Source organism: Mustelus asterias, unplaced genomic scaffold (assembly GCF_964213995.1).
Source record: "Mustelus asterias unplaced genomic scaffold, sMusAst1.hap1.1 HAP1_SCAFFOLD_35, whole genome shotgun sequence".
Classification (NCBI taxonomy): Eukaryota; Metazoa; Chordata; class Chondrichthyes; order Carcharhiniformes; family Triakidae; genus Mustelus; species Mustelus asterias.
The window spans coordinates 1,063,328-1,081,506 of NW_027590117.1; the positions used below are offsets into that span (position 1 = coordinate 1,063,328).

General features: G+C 43.9%; 1 protein-coding gene across 1 annotated transcript in view; it reads left to right on the top strand.

Moving 5' to 3' along the window:
• Positions 1 to 18,179, top strand: part of LOC144482317 (uncharacterized) — a 474,174-nt gene that overhangs the window by 347,968 nt on the left and 108,027 nt on the right. The gene's annotated exons all lie outside the window — the stretch shown is intronic.

The following is an 18,179-nucleotide window of genomic DNA, read 5'->3' on the forward strand; positions in this document are numbered from 1 at the left end:
CAAACAGCAGAGGTCCCAATACAAAGCCCTGTGGAAGACCATTAGTCACAGGCATCCAGCCGGAAAAAGACCCTTCCACTACCACCCTCTGTCTTCTGTGACCAAGCCAGTTCTCCGCCCCTCTTGCCACCTCCCCCTCTATCCCATGAGATCCAACCTTTTGCACCAACCTACCATGAGGGACTTTGTCAAACACTTTGCTAAAGTCCATATAGACGACATCCACGGCCCTTCCCTCGTCAACCATTCTAGTCACTTCTTCAAAAAACAGGTTATTGAGGCATGACCTCCCTCTCACAAAACCATGCTGACTATCGTTAATGAGTTTATTCCTTTCTAAATGCGCATACATCCTATCTCGAAGAATCCTCTCCAACAACTTCCCTACCACGGACGTCAAGCTCACCAGCCTATAATTTCCCGGGTTATTCTTCCTACCCTTCTTAAATAACGGGACCACATTAGCTATCCTCCAATCCTCTGGGACCTCACCTGTGTCCAGTGATGAGACAAAGATTTGGGTCAGAGGCCCAGCTATTTCATCTCTCGTCTCCCTGAGCAGCCTTGGATAGATTCCATCAGGCCCTGGGGATATGTCAGACTTTATATTCCCTAAAAAACCTAACACTTCCTCCCTTGTAATGGAGATTTTCTCTAACGGGTCAACACTCCCCTCCGAGACACTCCCAGTCAACACATCCCTCTCCTTTGTGAATACCGATGCCAAGTATTCATTTTGGATCTCCCCTACTTCTTTGGGCTCCAAGCATAATTCCCCACTTTTGCCCCCGAGAGATCCGATTTTTTCCCTGACAACCCTTTTGTTCCTAACGTATGAATAAAATGCCTTGGTCACAATTTCAAGAAGGTCAGCAAGAGAGCTGGGAGTGAGATGAGGAGAAATCTCTTTACTCAGCGACCAAAAGAGAAAATGCTGGAAAATCGCAGCAGGTCTGGCAGCATCTGTAAGGAGAGAAAAGAGCTGACGTTTTGAGTCCAGACAACCCTTTGTCAAGGCTGCAAGGCATAGAAAGTGGGAGATATTTATACTGCAGGGTGAGGGGATGAAGATGAGTCATAGCCACAAAAACTGGGGGAAAAGACTGCTTCCAGCTGTCCACAGAGAGAATAAAGAGAGTAACTCTCTTTACTCAGAGAGTAGTTGGGATTTGGAATGCGCTGCCTGGGAGAGTGGTGGAGACGGATTCCACAGGAGGTTTGAAAAGAGAGCTGGATACATGTTTGAAAGTGATGAATTTAGAGGGCTACAGGGATAGGGCTGAAGAAAGGGATGAGCTGGGTAGCTCTCTGGGGAGCCGGTGCAGACACAATAGGCTGAATGGCCTTCTTCTGTGCTTATAAAATGCTATGATTCTATAATGTTTGGGAATGTGAAACAGTCCATTTTGACAGGAAATAGAAACAAAGCTCATTATCCAAATGGTGGGAGATTGCAGAGCTCTGAGGTGCAGAGGGTTCTGGGTGTCCTAGTGCATGAATCAGAAAAGGCTGATACAGATGCGCAGCAAGTAATTAGGAATGCAAATAAGAGTGTTATTGCTTGTGAGTAATTGTAGGGAATTGATGCTTCAGTTGAACAGGACATTGGTGAGACCACGTCTGGAGTATTGTGTACAGTACTGGTCTCCTTACCTAAGGAGAGATGTAAACATGTTAAAAGCAGTTCAGAGATGGTTTATGATACCAGGAATGAGCGGGCTTTCTTATGAGGAAAGGTTGGAGAGGTTAGATTTATATTCACCAGAGTTTAGAAAAGTGAGAGAGTAGACAGGAAGAAATTTACTGCATTTCCACCCTGCAAAACTGTAACTGACACTGACAGATAGAGAGTGAATTGTGCTTTCATGTACAGATTGACTGATAGCGGGAATCAGTTAATTCCGCATTTAAGATCCTGAGTGGTATTGACAAGATGGATGGCGAGAATTTGGAACTAGAGGCCACTGTTGAAATGTAAATTGTCCGTAATTTGAGACAGAGATTAAGAGAAATGTTTTCTCTGAGTCTCTGGAACTCTCTTCCTGCAAAGGAAGTGGAAGTCGAGTCTTTAATTATATTGAAGGCAGAGGTAAATTGATTCTTGATTAACAAGGGGGTGAAAGGTTATCGGGGGTAGAATGGAATGTGGGTTTGAGGTTCTGATAAATCATGATAATCTGATAAACCATGATCAGATTGAATGGAGGAACAGGCCCAAGGGGCCGAATGCCCTACTCCTGCTCCTAATTCGTATATCTGGTGTATCTCAAGTGTGTTCAAGAGAATTTCCTGGAGCAGAATGCTCTCGGTCAAATGATGAAGGAGGCATTGCTGGGTCTGCTGCTGGGGAATGGGGTGAGCCAAGGTTGGCCACATGAACCAAGTGTCTGTGGGTTAACACTTGGGGTGGAGTGATCATTGTATCATAAGATTAAGATTAGTGTGCAACAATCAGAAGTAAAAATTCTCAATTGGAAGTGGACTAACTTCAATGGGAGGAGCTGGGATTGAGCCAGGGTTAAATGAAGCCAAAATTTACATGAAAAACTGTAACAGAACAATGGGTGATCTTTCAGATGTTTCAGGTCCAGACTCGGTAAATTCCTATGAGGGTGAAAGGGAGGGGAACCAAAGCCAGGGCTGGATGATAAGGAAGATAGAAAATATAATTAAACAATGAAGATGCCGTATGAAGCATGTCAGAAGAATTCTTCAAATGAGAACCTTTATAGTGAGAGAGTGTGGATTTAACTCTCTATCTGGCCATCTCTGTTACTGCATGTGAATGTGGAGTTAACTGATTCCCGCTATCAGTCAATCGGAACATGAGAGCACAATTCACTCTCTGTCTGTCAGTGTCAGTTACTGTGTTACAGGGTGGAAATGCAGTAAATTTCTTCCTGTCTATTCTCTCTCAATCTATTACAGTGTGTGACAGTGTGGAACTAACTCTCCCTCAATATATTACTGTGTGTCTGTGGAACTAACTCTCTCTCAATCCATTTCTGTGTGTCAGTGTGGTATTAACTCTCTCAATTTTTACTGTGAGAGAGTGTGGAATTAACTCTCAATCCATGACCGCACAAGTGTGGAATTAACTCTCTCTCAATCTACTGTGAGAGAGTGTGGAATTAATTCTCTCTCAATTTATTACTGTGTGCGAGTGTGGAATTCACTCTCAATCTATTAGTGTGTGAGAGTGTGGAATTAACTTTCTCTCAATCTATTAGGGTGTGTGCGTGAGCAATTAACTCTCTCTCAATCTATTACTGTGTGAGAATGTGGAATTAACTCTCTCTCAATCTATTACTGTGTGAGAATGTGGAATTAACTCTCTCTCAATCTATTACTGTGCGTCAGTGTGGAATTAACTCTCTCTCAATCTATTACTGTGTGAGAGTGTGGAATTAGCTCTCTCTCAATCTATTACTGTGTGCGAGAGTGGATTTAACTCTCTCTCAATCTATTACTGTGTGCGAGAGTGGATTTAACTCTCTCTCAATCTATTACTGTGTGTCAGTGTGGAATTAACTCTCTCTCAATCTATTACTGTGAGAGAGTGTGGAATTAACTCTCTCTCAATCTATTACTGTGTGAGTGTGGAATTAACTCTCTCTCAATCTATTACTGTGTGTCAGTGTGGAATTAACTCTCTCTCAATCTATTACTGTGTGTCAGTGTGGAATTAACTCTCTCTCAATCTATTACTGTGAGAGAGTGTGGAATTAACTCTCAATCTATCGCTGTGTGTCATAGAACAGTACAGCACAGGAAACAGGCCCTTCGGCCCTCAAATCATTGCCGAATTAACTCTCTCTCAATCTATTAGTGTGTGAGTGTGGAATTAACTCTCTCTCAATCTATTACTGTGTGTCAGTGTGGAATTAACTCTCTCTCAATCTATTACTGTGTGTCAGTGTGGAATTAACTCTCTCTCAATCTATTACTGTGAGAGAGTGTGGAATTAACTCTCAATCTATCGCTGTGTGTCATAGAACAGTACAGCACAGGAAACAGGCCCTTCGGCCCTCAAATCATTGCGGAATTAACTCTCTCTCAATCTATTAGTGTGTGAGAATGTGGAATTGACTCTTCCAATCTATTACTGTGCGAGAGTGTGGAATTAACTCTCTCCCAATCTATTACTGTGTGAGAGTGTAGAATGAACTCTCTCTCAATCTATTACTGTGTGTCAGCGTGGAATTAACTCTCAATCGATTACTGTGTGTCAGCGTGCAATTAACTCACTCTCAATCGATTACTGTACGAGTGGAATTAACTCACTCTCAATCTATTACTGAGTGTGTGTGCGCCGAATTAACTCTCTCGCAATCTATTACAGTGAGTGAATGTTGAATTACCTCTCTCTCAATCTATTACTGTGTGTCGGTGTGGAATTAACTCTCTCTCAATCTATTACTGTGTGTCGGTGTGGAATTAACTCTCTCTCAATCTATTACTGTGTGTCGGTGTGGAATTAACTCTCTCTCAATCTATTACTGTGTGTCGGTGTGGAATTAACTCTCAATCTATTACTGTGTGTCGGCGTGGAATTAACTCTCTCTCAATCTATTACTGTGTGTCGGCGTGGAATTAACTCTCTCTCAATCTATTACATTGAGTGACTGTGGAATTAACTCTCTCAATCTATTACTGTGTGAGAGTGTGGAATTATCACTCCCTCAATCTATTACTGTGCGTCAGTGTGGAATTAACTCTCTCTCAATCTATTACTGAGAGAGTGTGGAATTAACACTCCGTCAATCTATTTGTGAGTCCGAATGTGGAAATAACTGTCCGTCAATCTTTTGCTATGTATGAGCTGGGATTAACTCTCAATCTATTGCACAGGACGTGTGTGTGGAATTAAATCTCTTTCTCAATCTATTACTGTGTGTCGGTGTGGAATTAACTCTCAATCTATTACTGTGTGTCGGCGTGGAATTAACTCTCTCTCAATCTATTACTGTGTGTCGGCGTGGAATTAACTCTCTCTCAATCTATTACATTGAGTGACTGTGGAATTAACTCTCTCAATCTATTACTGTGTGAGAGTGTGGAATTATCACTCCCTCAATCTATTACTGTGCGTCAGTGTGGAATTAACTCTCTCTCAATCTATTACTGAGAGAGTGTGGAATTAACACTCCGTCAATCTATTTGTGAGTCCGAATGTGGAAATAACTGTCCGTCAATCTTTTGCTATGTATGAGCTGGGATTAACTCTCAATCTATTGCACAGGACGTGTGTGTGGAATTAAATCTCTTTCTCAATCTATTACTGTGTGAGAGTTTGCAATTAACTCTCAATCTTGTGCTGAGAGAGTGTGGAATTAACTCTCAATCTATTACTGTGTGTGCGCGAGTGTTCAATCAACTCTCTCTCAATCTATTACTGTGTCAGAGTGTGGAATTAACTATCTCTCAATCTATTACTGTCTGACAGTGCGGAATTAGAACAAACAACAAAAAAATTAAGCACAGGAACAGCCTTTCGGCCCTCCAAGCCTGCACCGAGCATGCTGCCCGACTGAACTAAAACCTCTTACCCTTCTAGGGACCATTTCCCTCCATTCCCATCGTATTAATGTATTTGTCCAGATGCCCTGAAAACTCACTATCGTTTCTGCTTCCACCATCTCTCCTGGCAGCGCTTCCAGGCACCCACCACCCTCTGTGTAAAAAACATGCCTTGTACATCTCCTTTCACCTTGCCCCTCGCACCTTAAACCTCTGCACCCTAATAATTGATTCTTCCACCCTGGGAAAAGGCTTCTGATCATCTTCTCTATCCATGCCTCTAATAATCTTGTAGACTTCTATCAGGTCGCCCCTCAACCTCCATCGTTCCAGTGAGATTAAACCAAGTTTCTCCAACCTCTCCTCATAGCTAATGCCCTCCCATACCAGGCAACATCCTGGTAAATCTTTTCTGTACCCTCTCCAAAGCCTCCACATCTTTCTGGTAGTGTGGCGACCAGAACTGAACACTACATTCCAAGTGCGACCTAACTAAGGTTCTATAAAGCTGCAACATGACCTGCCAATTTTTAAACTCAATGATCCGAAGCAAGTTCGCTGTATGCCTTCCTGACTACCTTCTCAACCTGTGTTGCCACTTTCAGTGACCTGTGTACCTGTACACCCAGAACCCTTTGCCTATCAATACACTTAAGGTTCTGCCATTGACTGTATATTTCCTATCTGTATTAGACCTTCCAAAATACATTACCTCACATTTGTCCGGATTAAACTCCATCTGCGATCTCTCTGCCCGCGTCTGCAACCGATCTATATCCTGCTGTATCCTCTAATGGTCCTCATTGCTATCCGCAAATCCACCAACCTTTGTGTCATCCGCAAACTTACTAATCAAACCAGTTACATTTTCCTCCAAATCATTTACATATATCACAAAGAGTAAAGGTGCCATCACTGATCCCTGAGGAACTCCACTTGTCACAGCCCTCCATTCAGAAATGCATCCTTCCACTACTACTCTCTGTCTTCTATGACCAAGTAAGAAGTCTGACAACACCAGGTTAAAGTCCAACAGGTTTATTTGGAAGTAAACATTTTTGTGTTTGCTACCAAATAAACCTGTTGGACTTTAACCTGGTGTTGTTAGACTTCTTACTGTGTTTACCCCAGTCCAATGCCGGCATCTCCACTTCTATGACCGAGCCAGTTCTGTATCCACCTTGCCAACTCATCTCTGATCCCATGCAACTTCACCTTCTGCACCACCCTTGTCAAGGGTCTTACTGAAGTCCATGTAGACAACATCCACTGCCCTACCCTCATCAATCATCCTCGTCACTTCCTCGAAAAACGCGATCGGAATTAACTCTCTCTCAATCGATTACTGTATGAGAGTGTGGAATTAACTCACTCTCAATCTATTACTGTGTGAGAGTGTGGAATTAATTCTGTCAGCCATTCTCTTTTCCTGTGTTTCAGTTTGGAATCACTTCAGTTCATGTTCATTCGTGAATGTGAGGATGGCATTAAATCTGTATTTGTTTTTCACTATCACTGAATGTGAGTGGAACAGTAACTCTCTGTTCATCGCCGTTATTGCGTGTGAGAATGGAATTAACTGTCAGTCTTTGTTACTGTGAATGAATGCAGCATTAACCCGTTTTCAGATCTGCTTGTATAACTGAATGTGTAATTAACTCTCTCTCTGTGTTACTGTATGTGTGTGGAATTAATTCTCTATCCTTTAATCACCATCACTGTATTTTAGTTTGGAAGTACCACTGTGTCAATCTCTGTTACTCTATGTGACTGTGTAATTCACTCCCTATCTATCAATAATAATGTGCGTAACTAACTCTTTGTCTGTCAGTCTCTGTTACTGTATGAAAGTGGGTCACTGTCAGCGTAGCAAACTACAGCGAGTAGATCAGTGACGTAGTGATCAGTGCTAGGTTCTCAGCTATTTACAATCTATATTAATGACTCAGATGAAGGGACAGGCCATCGCCAAATTTTCAGACAATACAAAGATAGGTGGGAAAGCAAGTTGTGAGGAGGACACAGAGTCTGCAAGGGAATATAGAGAGGTTAAGTGAGTGGACACAAATTTGGCAGCCACGATAAATTTAGGAAAATGTGAGGCTTTCCACTTCAGAGGGAAGAATAGGAAGGCAGAAAATTATTTAAATAGAGAAAGAGACAGCAGAATGTTACAGTACAGAAGGATCTAACTGTAATTATAAGTACATCTGTGGAGTAAAAAAGTAGGGAAATGTTGCTGCAAATACATGACATTGCTGCTTCTACATGTTTAAAGGTTTTCTCTGATTTAAAGGGGGAAATACTTGTATTGGAGGCAGTGAAGATTCACTTATCCGATTGCTGAGATGAAGGAGTCAACTTATGAGGAAAGTTTAATCAAGTTGAGCCGATCTCAGAGAAGTTGAGAAGAATGAGATATGATCATATTGAAACATTGAAGAATCTGAGGGGACAGGGTAGATATTAAGAGGAATGTTTTCATTTGAGGGCAAAATTAGAACTTGAGGATACAGTTTAAAAATAAAGTATGCCCCACTTAAGATGGAGATGAGAAGGAATTTCTTCTCTTAAACTGTCCTTAATCTTTGGTATTGAATAGACTCCATCCTAAGTTAGAAAGAGTTTTGATTTACAGGAGAATCAAGGGTTATGGAGCAGACAATAAAGTGGAGTTGAGGCCATTATCACATCAACCATGATCTTTCTGAATAGTGGGATAACCCTAAAGAAGAAATTGCCTTCTGCTGCTCCTGCTTTGTATGTTCTGATTTGATGTCAATGTGGAACGAACTCTCTGTTTGTTCGTCTCTGTTACAGTATTTAGTGTGGAATTAACTCAAATTTGACACTGCAGATGAGTGCAGAACTGATTCCCTGTCTATCACTTATTTTATGTGAGAGTGCAATGATTCTGTCAGTCTCTGTTACTGTACGGCAAACCATGAGGAGAAATGTTTGAGTGCTACTGGTCTCAAACGTACTCAGGGTTAAACCCATCAGCTTTCCCTCCATCAACGCTCCAGTTCAAAATCAGCCAACAAGAACCTACCTTCACAGAAAGTGTGCAACTGACTGCCACATCCAACATCCACTCTGATTAAACATGGTTCTGCATTTGTCTATTTCTGGCCTCAGTTTTCAGAGCAAGAGCTGCAATAATTCACCAGTGAAATCATGTGCACAAAAAATACACAAGGCAGGCAGCATCTGTGGAAGGAGAAACAGAGTTCATGTTTCAGCTCACTGACAATCACCCTGCAATAAAACTTACTGATATCTGCTAATGGTGGCCGCGGTTTCCACATGGTGAGGTAATGCGTAGTTGGACTGTCGCTGGACTAGTGATTCAGTGTAATGCAATGGGACCAAATATCATCACCGTAGAGAGTAAAATTTGAACGCAAAAAAAATCTGGAATTGAAGGTCTAATGATGACCATCTCATAACCACCCATTTGATTCACTGATGCCCCTACAGGGAAGCAAATCTGCCCACATGAACTGTTCTGGTTTACACGTGACGCCAGACACACAGCAATGTGGTTGACTCTTGAATGACCTGTGAAATGGTTTAACAAGCCACTCAGTTCAAGGATAATTAGGGCAATAAATGCTGGCCATACCAGTGAAGCCCACATGACATGAATGATGAAACACAGTTCTCTGCACCCAGAAAGCGCTCTATCCAACACATTGCTCAGGCACTGAGAGTGGACATACTCATGATGTGGAGATGCCGGCGTTGGACTGGGGTGAACACAGTAAGAGTTTTAACAACACCAGGTTAAAGTCCAACAGGTTCATTTGGTAGCAAATACCATTAGCTTTCCACAGCGCTCCGAAAGCTAATGGTATTTGTTACCAAATAAACCTGTTGGACTTTAACCTGGTGTTGTTAAAACTCTTACAGTGGACATACTCCCCAGGAGTCGCCTTGTCTCCCATCCCACCAAGCTGCCTGTGTCCTTTTGAAGTTTCCCACTTTCCTCCTCACAGTTGCCAATGCCTCCAAGTTTGGTGGCGTGTGGAAATGTTGAGCTTGTGTCCTGTACACCAAGGTGTGTGTCATTAATATATTAAGAAGTTTAACAACACCAGGTTAAAGTCCAACAGGTTTATTTGGTAGCAAAAGCCACACTCTTACTGTGTTTACCCCAGTCCAACGCCGGCATCTCCACATCATCATTAATATATGTCAGGAAGAGCAGGGCTCCTAACACCGAGCCCTGGGGAACTCCACTTCCTCCAGTCTGAGGAAACAACCTTTAACCACGACTCTCTGTTTCCTCTCACTCACACTATTCCATATGGGGCGGTGAGGGTGGCCCCGCTGCACCATCCGCTCCCCAGGCTCCCTCGCCGCACTCCGCAGGCTCTGATCCGGGCTTGGAGAGCCACTGAGATTCGGTTTTGCTGCTGCTCCGCGCGGCCCAATTCAGCTTCCGGGAACCGCACCGGGGGGGGGGGGGGGGGGGGGGGGGGGGGCGGGGGCGCAGCCTAATGGCGCCTGCGTCCTGAGGACCATTCTGAATGAAATGGACTGTATTCACACGCGCTGGGCTACCCTTCCCACCATTACATTGAATAATATTGTGCATGTGATTATATTTAAACCCGTAGTAATTCTGCCGGCGATTTCGTTGCAAATCCATCTTGTTGTCCTGAAAATCGCCCATATCCAATGAATGCTGAAAATATGAACTTCGTATTCAAATTCGGAAGTATACAAGTCAGCACCTGTGGAGACAAAATTGTTCAAGTTTAATGTTTCAAGCCAACATCCTTTCCTCAGGACAAGTAAAAGTTAGAAATGTAATACGTTTTAAGAAAATGCAACGGAGACAGTCAGATATCAAAAAGAGCAAACGAAAAAAATGTAACAGTTATACATTTCCTTCAGGAGCAAAAGCATAACAGGAAAAAGACCCAATCATGGCAAATAAAATTACTAGATTCTATGTGCAATCATATACATATGGTTACTGGTGTGAAGAACACAAGAGCTGGTTTGAAAGAAAGCAAACACCTGACGTGGGAGCCGAGCGGTGAAGGCGATGGACTGCGAATCTATTGTGCTCTGTCGGCGTGGGTTCGCATCCCATCTTTGTCGGAGATCCATTTACTATCTGTCCGTGTTGACCCACTTATTAAGAATGAACTGATGACTTATTTTGAGATTCACGAACCGAGGTGAAGTTTCGACTCAGAGTTCAAGAGTGTCATTAATAATGGGAATATTCAGTGAATTTCATTTTCGGAGTTCATCACAGAGTTCAAGGTGATGGGGGAGGGGGGGAGGCTTAACACAGATATCAGAAGAACGTATTTTACACAGAGGGTGGTGGGGGCCTGGAATGCGCTGCCGGGCAAGGTGGTGGAGGCAGACACACTGGGGACGTTTAAGACTTATCTCGATAGCCACATGAACGGAGTGGGAATGGAGGGATCCAAAGGTCTAGTTTGGACCAGGGAGCCGGGTTTGGAAATCCAAAGGGCCCGTTCGTGTGCTGTATTGTTCTTTGTTTGTTTGTTTGAGGGGTGAATACGATTCCGTATTACTCATCCAAATGGGAAACTCGAGCTGGCAATCGATTCAAATCAAGACACCAGTTTTGGGCAGGATTTTGTTACCATGAAAACATGTGGTTTCAGAAGTTCCAAAGCAGGCACCAGCTTCATTTGTGTCACCAGTGGCAGATTTTGTCTGTCCAGAATCGGCAGGTCAGCCATGAAAATTAGTGCCAGGTTAGGTGGAATGATCATGTTAAATTGCCCCTTCGTGTCAGGAGCATGTTGCATACGTGGGGTTATGGGGATAGGGCCTGCATGGGATTGTTGTCGGCGCAGGCTCGATGGGCCGAATGGCCTCCTTCTGTACTGTAGGTATTCTATGAATTTCGGGGCAGCAGTTTCTAAGAATATTGAAAACTGTTCTCTGTTGAACATTGAATACAGGAGTTGGGACGTCGTGTTGAAGTTGTGCAAGACATTGGTAAGGCCACACTTGGAATACTGTGTGCAATTCTGGTCACCCTATTATAGAAAGGATGTTATTAAACTAGAAAGAGTGCAAAAAAGATTTACTCGGATGCTACCGGGACTTGATGGATTGAGTTATAAGGAGAGGCTGAATAGACCGGGACTTTTCTTTTTTGAGCGTAGGAGGCTGAGGGGTGACCTTATAGAGGTCTACAAAATAATGAGGGGCAGAGAGACAAGGTAGGTAGTCAATATCTTTTCCCAAAGGTAGGGGGGTCTAAAACTAGAGGGCATAGGTTTAAGGTGAGAGGGGAAAGATACAAAAGTGTCCAGGGGGGCAATTTTTTCACACAGAGGGTGGTGAGTGTCTGGAACAAGCTGTCAGAGGTGGTAGTAGAGGCGGGTACAATTTTATCTTTTAAAAAGCATTTAGATAGTTACATGGGCCAAATGCAGGCAATTGGGATTAGCTCAGGGGTTTAAAAAAGGGTGGCAGGGACAAGCTGGGCCAAAGGGCCTGTTTCCATGCTGTAAACCTCTATGACTCTATAACATTAAAACTTCTAACCAGTCAATGCCTGTTAGAGAACTGGCCATGAATAGGGCTGACAGTGAAATGGTTCATATCGAATTAGTTACAGCAATTGATTTGTGAATAAGTGTTGATATTATGCTTTCAGAGAGACTGTCATATCTTCTTAAAAGATCAGTGGCACTTGTTTTTTTTTGTTCAGTAATTTTGTGAATCTATTTGGAGCGGGTGCAGTTGGTCAATATCTGTGCCTCTTGCTTGGCCAGCTCCGCAAGCAGCAGCAGCTCCATTCCTGTCCAGATGTGTGGACACAAACGGGAAATCTCAATTATTGTTCACTGCTGCCATCTCCTGGCTGAACGCGAGTTGTACAACAAGGTAATGATTAATTCAGAACCTTTTTGGATTGGAGTGAAATAACTTACTTACCGATTGAAATGATTGTAAGACATGATATTAATCAAATTCCATGTCCCGGACATATGTTTTCTGACTGCACGTCCCTGCTCACCCCGATCTATCGGAAAATGTAAAACTCCCAGAACTGGAATGTCGGTTCTAGGATTCTCTAATCTCTGATTTATTTGTCGCTTCATTGCTTGTGTATTCATTCCGTAAATACAGAGGGGGTGGCAGAGTGAGGTGAGCGATGGTGGTCACTGTGCGAGCATTTGACTAATGGTCAGTTCCTGGCCAGCACAGCGGTGACTTATTTAATTAGCTATCGCAGGTCACAACAGACGGGGGTCACTCCTAAAATGAAATTCACTGAATATTCTCATTATCAATGGGTTACTAACGGAAAATCCAGCTTCAACATTATTTCAGTGTAAACTTTGTTTCAATGGAAGAAGAGGCCTCAGAGCTAATCAATGTGTTCTCAGTCAGAAACAACAGTAAAAAGGTAAGTTAAACTGTCCAGAAAAAAACCCCAGCCAAGATTAGTTTACGAACTGTGGCATGGACACTCCTTGTATCAGTGACTGAAGTAGTTCTGTAATTATAACTAACGGAAATAATTATTGATTCGACTGAGTGAGCAATGATGGTATAGTGGTTAGCATTGCTGCTTTCCAAGCAATTGATCCAGGTCCATAGAACATAGAAGAGTACAGCACAGAACAGGCCCTTCGGCCCACGATGTTGTGCCGAGCTTTATCTGAAACCAAGATCAAGCTATCCCACTCCCTATCATCCTGGTGCGCTCCATGTGCCTATCCAATAACCGCTTAACTGTTCCTAAAGTGTCTGACTCCACTATCACTGCAGGCAGTCCATTCCACACCCCAACCACTCTCTGCGTAAAGAACCTACCTCTGATATCCTTCCTATATCTCCCACCACGAACCCTATAGTTATGCCCCCTTGTAATAGCTCCATCCACCCGAGGAAAGTCTTTGAACGTTCACTCTATCTATCCCCTTCATCATTTTATAAACCTCTATTAAGTCTCCCCTCAGCCTCCTCCACTCCAGAGAGAACAGCCCTAGCTCCCTCAACCTTTCATCATAAGACCTACCCTCCAAACCAGACAGCATCCTGGTAAATCTCCTCCTCACTCTTTCCAGCGCTTCCACATCCTTCTTATAGTGAGGTGACCAGAACTGCACACAATATTCCAAATGTGGTCTCACCAAGGTCCTGTACACTTGCAGCATAACCCCACGGCTCTTAAACTCCAACCCCCTGTTAATAAAAGCTAACACACAGGCCTTCTTCACAGCTCTATCCACTTGAGTGGCAACCTTTAGAGATCTGTGGATATGGACCCCAAGATCTCTCTGTTCCTCCACAGTCTTCAGAACGCTACCTTTGACCCTGTAATCCACATTTAAATTAGTCCTACCAAAATAAATCACCTCACATTTATCAGGGTTAAACTCCATTTGCCATTTTTCAGCCCAGCTTTGCATCCGATCTATGTCTCTTTGCAGCCCACAACAGCCCTCCACCTCATCCACTACTCCACCAATCTTGGTGTCATCAGCAAATTTACTGATCCACCCTTCAGCCCCCTCCTCTAAGTCATTAATAAAAATCACAAAGAGCAGAGGACCAAGCACTGATCCCTGTGGCACTTCGCTAGCAACCTGCCTCCAATCTGAAAATTTTCCATCCACCACCACCCTCTGGCTGTCTGATCGGACAGCCAGTTACCTATCCAATCGGCCAACTTTCCCTCTATCCCACACCTTCTCACTTTCGTCATAAGCCGACCATGGGGGACCTTATCAAACGCCTTACTAAAATCCATGTACATGACATCAACTGCCCTACCTTCATCAACACACTTAGTTACTTCCTCAAAAATCCAATCAAATTTGTGAGGCACGACTTGCCCTTCACGAATCCGTGCTGACTATCCCGGATTAATCCGCATCTTTCTAAATGGTCGTAAATCCCATCCCTAAGGACCTTTTCCATCAATTTACCAACCACCGAAGTAAGACTAACCATTCTATAATTACCAGGGTCATTTCTATTCCCTTTCTTAAACAGAGGAACAACATTCGCCATTCTCCAGTCCTCTGGCACCATCCCCGTGGACAGCGAGGACCCAAAGATCAAAGCCAAAGGCTCTGCAATCTCATCCCTTGCCTCCCAAAGAATCCTAGGATACATTTCATCAGGCCCAGGAGACTTATCGACCTTCAGTTTATTCAAAACTGCCAGGACATCCTCCCTCCGAACATCTATTTCCTCCAGCCTATTAGCCTGTAACACCTTCTCTTCCTCAAAAACATGGCCCCGCTACTTGGTGAACACTGAAGAAAAGTATTCATTCATCACCTCGCCTATCTTTACTGACTCCATACACAAGTTCCCACTACTGTCCTTGACCGGCCCTAACCTCACCCTGGTCATTCTTTTATTCCTCACATAAGAGTAGAAAGCCTTGGGGTTTTCCTTGATCCGACCCGCCAAGGACTTCTCGTGTCCCCTCCTTGCTCTCCTAAGCCCCTTTTTCAGCTCATTCCTTGCTAACTTGTAACACTCAATCGAGCCATCTGAACCTTGTTTCCTCATCCCTACATAAGCTTCCCTCTTCCTTTTCACAAGACATTCTACCTCTTTCGTGACCATGGTTCCCTCACTCGGCCATTTCCTCCCTGCCTGACAGGGACATACCTATCAAGGACATCCAGTATTTGTTCCTTGAAAAAGTTCCACTTTTTCACAAGTCCTATTCCAATTCCACAAGTCCAATTCCTGGGCATCATATTGGTCACGTCTTTATAACCTTAACCACATCCTCGTGCATTTCAAAGCATCTCGACAAATGCAGTTTGACCGCAACATTTGCCGCTGAATAGAATGGACTTCAATTTTTAACATTATGTTTTCGGCCAGAAAATTCGGCTTCAATTTCTTTATACTGAACAAAAAATGCTGAAATAGAAGAAAAGTCTCTGAACTAATGAATGAATTCCAGCATCTCGGACGACTATGTCTGCAGGACGTGCACCCAATTGCAGCTCCTTACAGAATGCTTGGGTATGTTGAAGCAGCAGTTGGATGCACTTAGGAGCATGAAGGAGGCAGAAAGTGTCATAGATAGGAGCTTTAGAGACGTGGTCACACCGAAATTGCTGGCTGATAGATGGGTGACTGCCAGAAAGGGCAGGCAGTCAGTGCAGGAATCCCCTGTGGTCATCCCCCTCTCTAACAAGTATAACGTTTTGGATACTGTTGGGGGAGATGGGCTATCAGGGGATACCAGCAGCAACAGCCAAAGCAGTTGTACTCCGGCTGGCTCTGTTGTAAGCAGGGAGGGACAAAGAGCATTAGAGCAATAGTTATAGGGGACTCTATAGTTAGGGGTGCAGATAGGTGTTTCTGTGGACATGAAATAGACTCCAGGATGGTATGTTGCCTCCCAGGTGCCAGGGTCCAAGATGTCCCTGAACGGACAGAAAACATTCTGAAGGGAGAGGGTGAACAACCAGAGGTCGTGGTACATATTGGTACTAACAACATAGGCAGGAAGAGTGATGAGGTCCTGCAGCAGCAGTTTAGGGAGCTGGTAGAAAGTTAAAAAGCAGGACCTTTCGGGTTGTAATCTCAGGATTACTCCCTGTGCCACGTGCTAGTGAGGCTAGGAATAGGAAGATAGTGCAGCTCAACACGTGGCTAAACAGCTGGTGCAGGAGGGAGGGTTTCAGATATCTGGACCATTGGGGTCTCTTCAGGGGCAGATGGGACCTGTACAAGAAGGACGGGTTGATTCTAAACTGGAAGGGCACAAATATTCTGGCCGGGCTTGCTAGTGTCACACGGGAGGATTTAAACTAGTTTGGCAAAGGAGTGGGAACCAAAGCAAAGGTGAATTAGCTGAAGGGGAACCAGAGAGTAGGGCCAGTAAGACTCAGAGAAACAGCAGGCAGGGTGGGATTGCAAATCAGAGAGGATTTGGTGGACTGAAGTGCATTTGTTTCAATGCGAGAAATGTAACAGGTAAGGCAGATGACCTTCGAGCTTGGATCAGTACTAGGAACTACGATGTTGTTGCCAATGCAGGGACTTGGTAAAGGGAAGGACAGGATTGGCAGCTTAACATTCCAGGATACAGATGTTTCAGGCAGGATAGAGGGGGATGTAACTACTGGTTAAATAGAATATCACAGCTGTACTCCGGGAGGACACCTCGGAGGGCTCATACAGCGAGGCAATATGGGTAGAGCTCAGGAATAGGAAAGGTGTAGTCATAATTTTGAGGGTTTACTATAGGCCACCCAACTGCCAGCGGGAGATTGAGGAACAGGTACGTAGGCAGATTTTGGCAACGTGTAAAAGTAACAGGGTTGTTGTGGTGGGAGATTTTAATTTCCCCGATATTGACTGGGACTCACTTAGCACTAGGGGCGTGGAAGGGGCAGAGTTAGTAAGGAGCAACCAGGAGGGCTTCCTGAAACAGTAGATAGTCCAACTAGGGAAGGGGCCATACTGGACCTGGTATTGGGGAATGAGCCCGCCCAGGTGGTCGATGTTTCAGTAGGGGAGCAGTTCGGGAACAGTGACCACAATTCAGTAAGTTTTAAGGTACTGATCGATAAAGATAAGTGTAGTCCTCAAGTTAAGGTGCTAAATTGGGGGAAGGCTAATTGCAACAATATTAGGCAGGAACTGAATAATGTAGATTGGGGGCAGATGTTTGAGGGCAAATCAACATCTAGCATGTGGAAGGCTTTCAAGTGTAAGTTGATAGGAATTCAGGACTGGCACATTCCTGGAAGGATGAAGGATAAGTATGACAAGTTTTGGTAACCTTGGGTAATGAGAGATATTGTGAGCCTAGTCAAAGAGAAAAAGGAAGCATATGTCAAAGCTAGGAGGCTGGGAAAACACTAAGCAACTGTAGAATACAAGGAAAGTAGAAAGAAACTTAAGCAAGGAGTAAGAAGGGCTAAAAGGCATTGGCCAGCAGGATTAAGGAAAATCCCAAGACTTTTTATACATATATAAAGAGCAAGAGGGTAGCCAGGGAGAGGGTGGGCCCACTCAAGGACAAGGGAGGGAATCGACGCGTGGAGCCAGAGGAAGTGGGCCAGGTATTAAATGAGTACTTTACGTCAGTATTCACCAAAGAGAAGGACTTGGTAGATGATGAGTCTGGGAAAGGATGTGTAGATAGTTTGAGTCATGAAGAGATCAAAAAGGAGGAGGTATTGGGGTTCTTGAGAAACATTAAAGTAGACAAGTCCCCAGGGCCTGATGGGATATCCCCCAGAATACTGAGAGAGGCAAGGGAAGAAATTGCTGGGGCCTTGAGAGAAATCATTGTACCCTCAGTGGCTACAGGGGAGGTCCCAGAGGTTTGGAGAATAGCCAATGTTGTAACTATGTTTAAGAAGGGTAGCAAGAATAATCCAGGTAATTACACGTCGGTGAGCCTTACATCAGTGGTCGGGAAATTATTGGAGAGGATTCTTCGAGACAGGATTTATTCCCACTTGGAAATAAGTGGATGTATTAGTGAGAGGCAACATGGTTTTGTGAAGGGAAGGTCACGTCTCACGAACTTGATCAAGTTTTTCGAGGAAGTGACAAAGATGATTGATGGGGGTAGGGCAGTGGATGTTGTCTACATGGACTGGAAGGTTGACTTCAGATAGAAGACCAGTCATTATCATATTGAGTATCAGCGC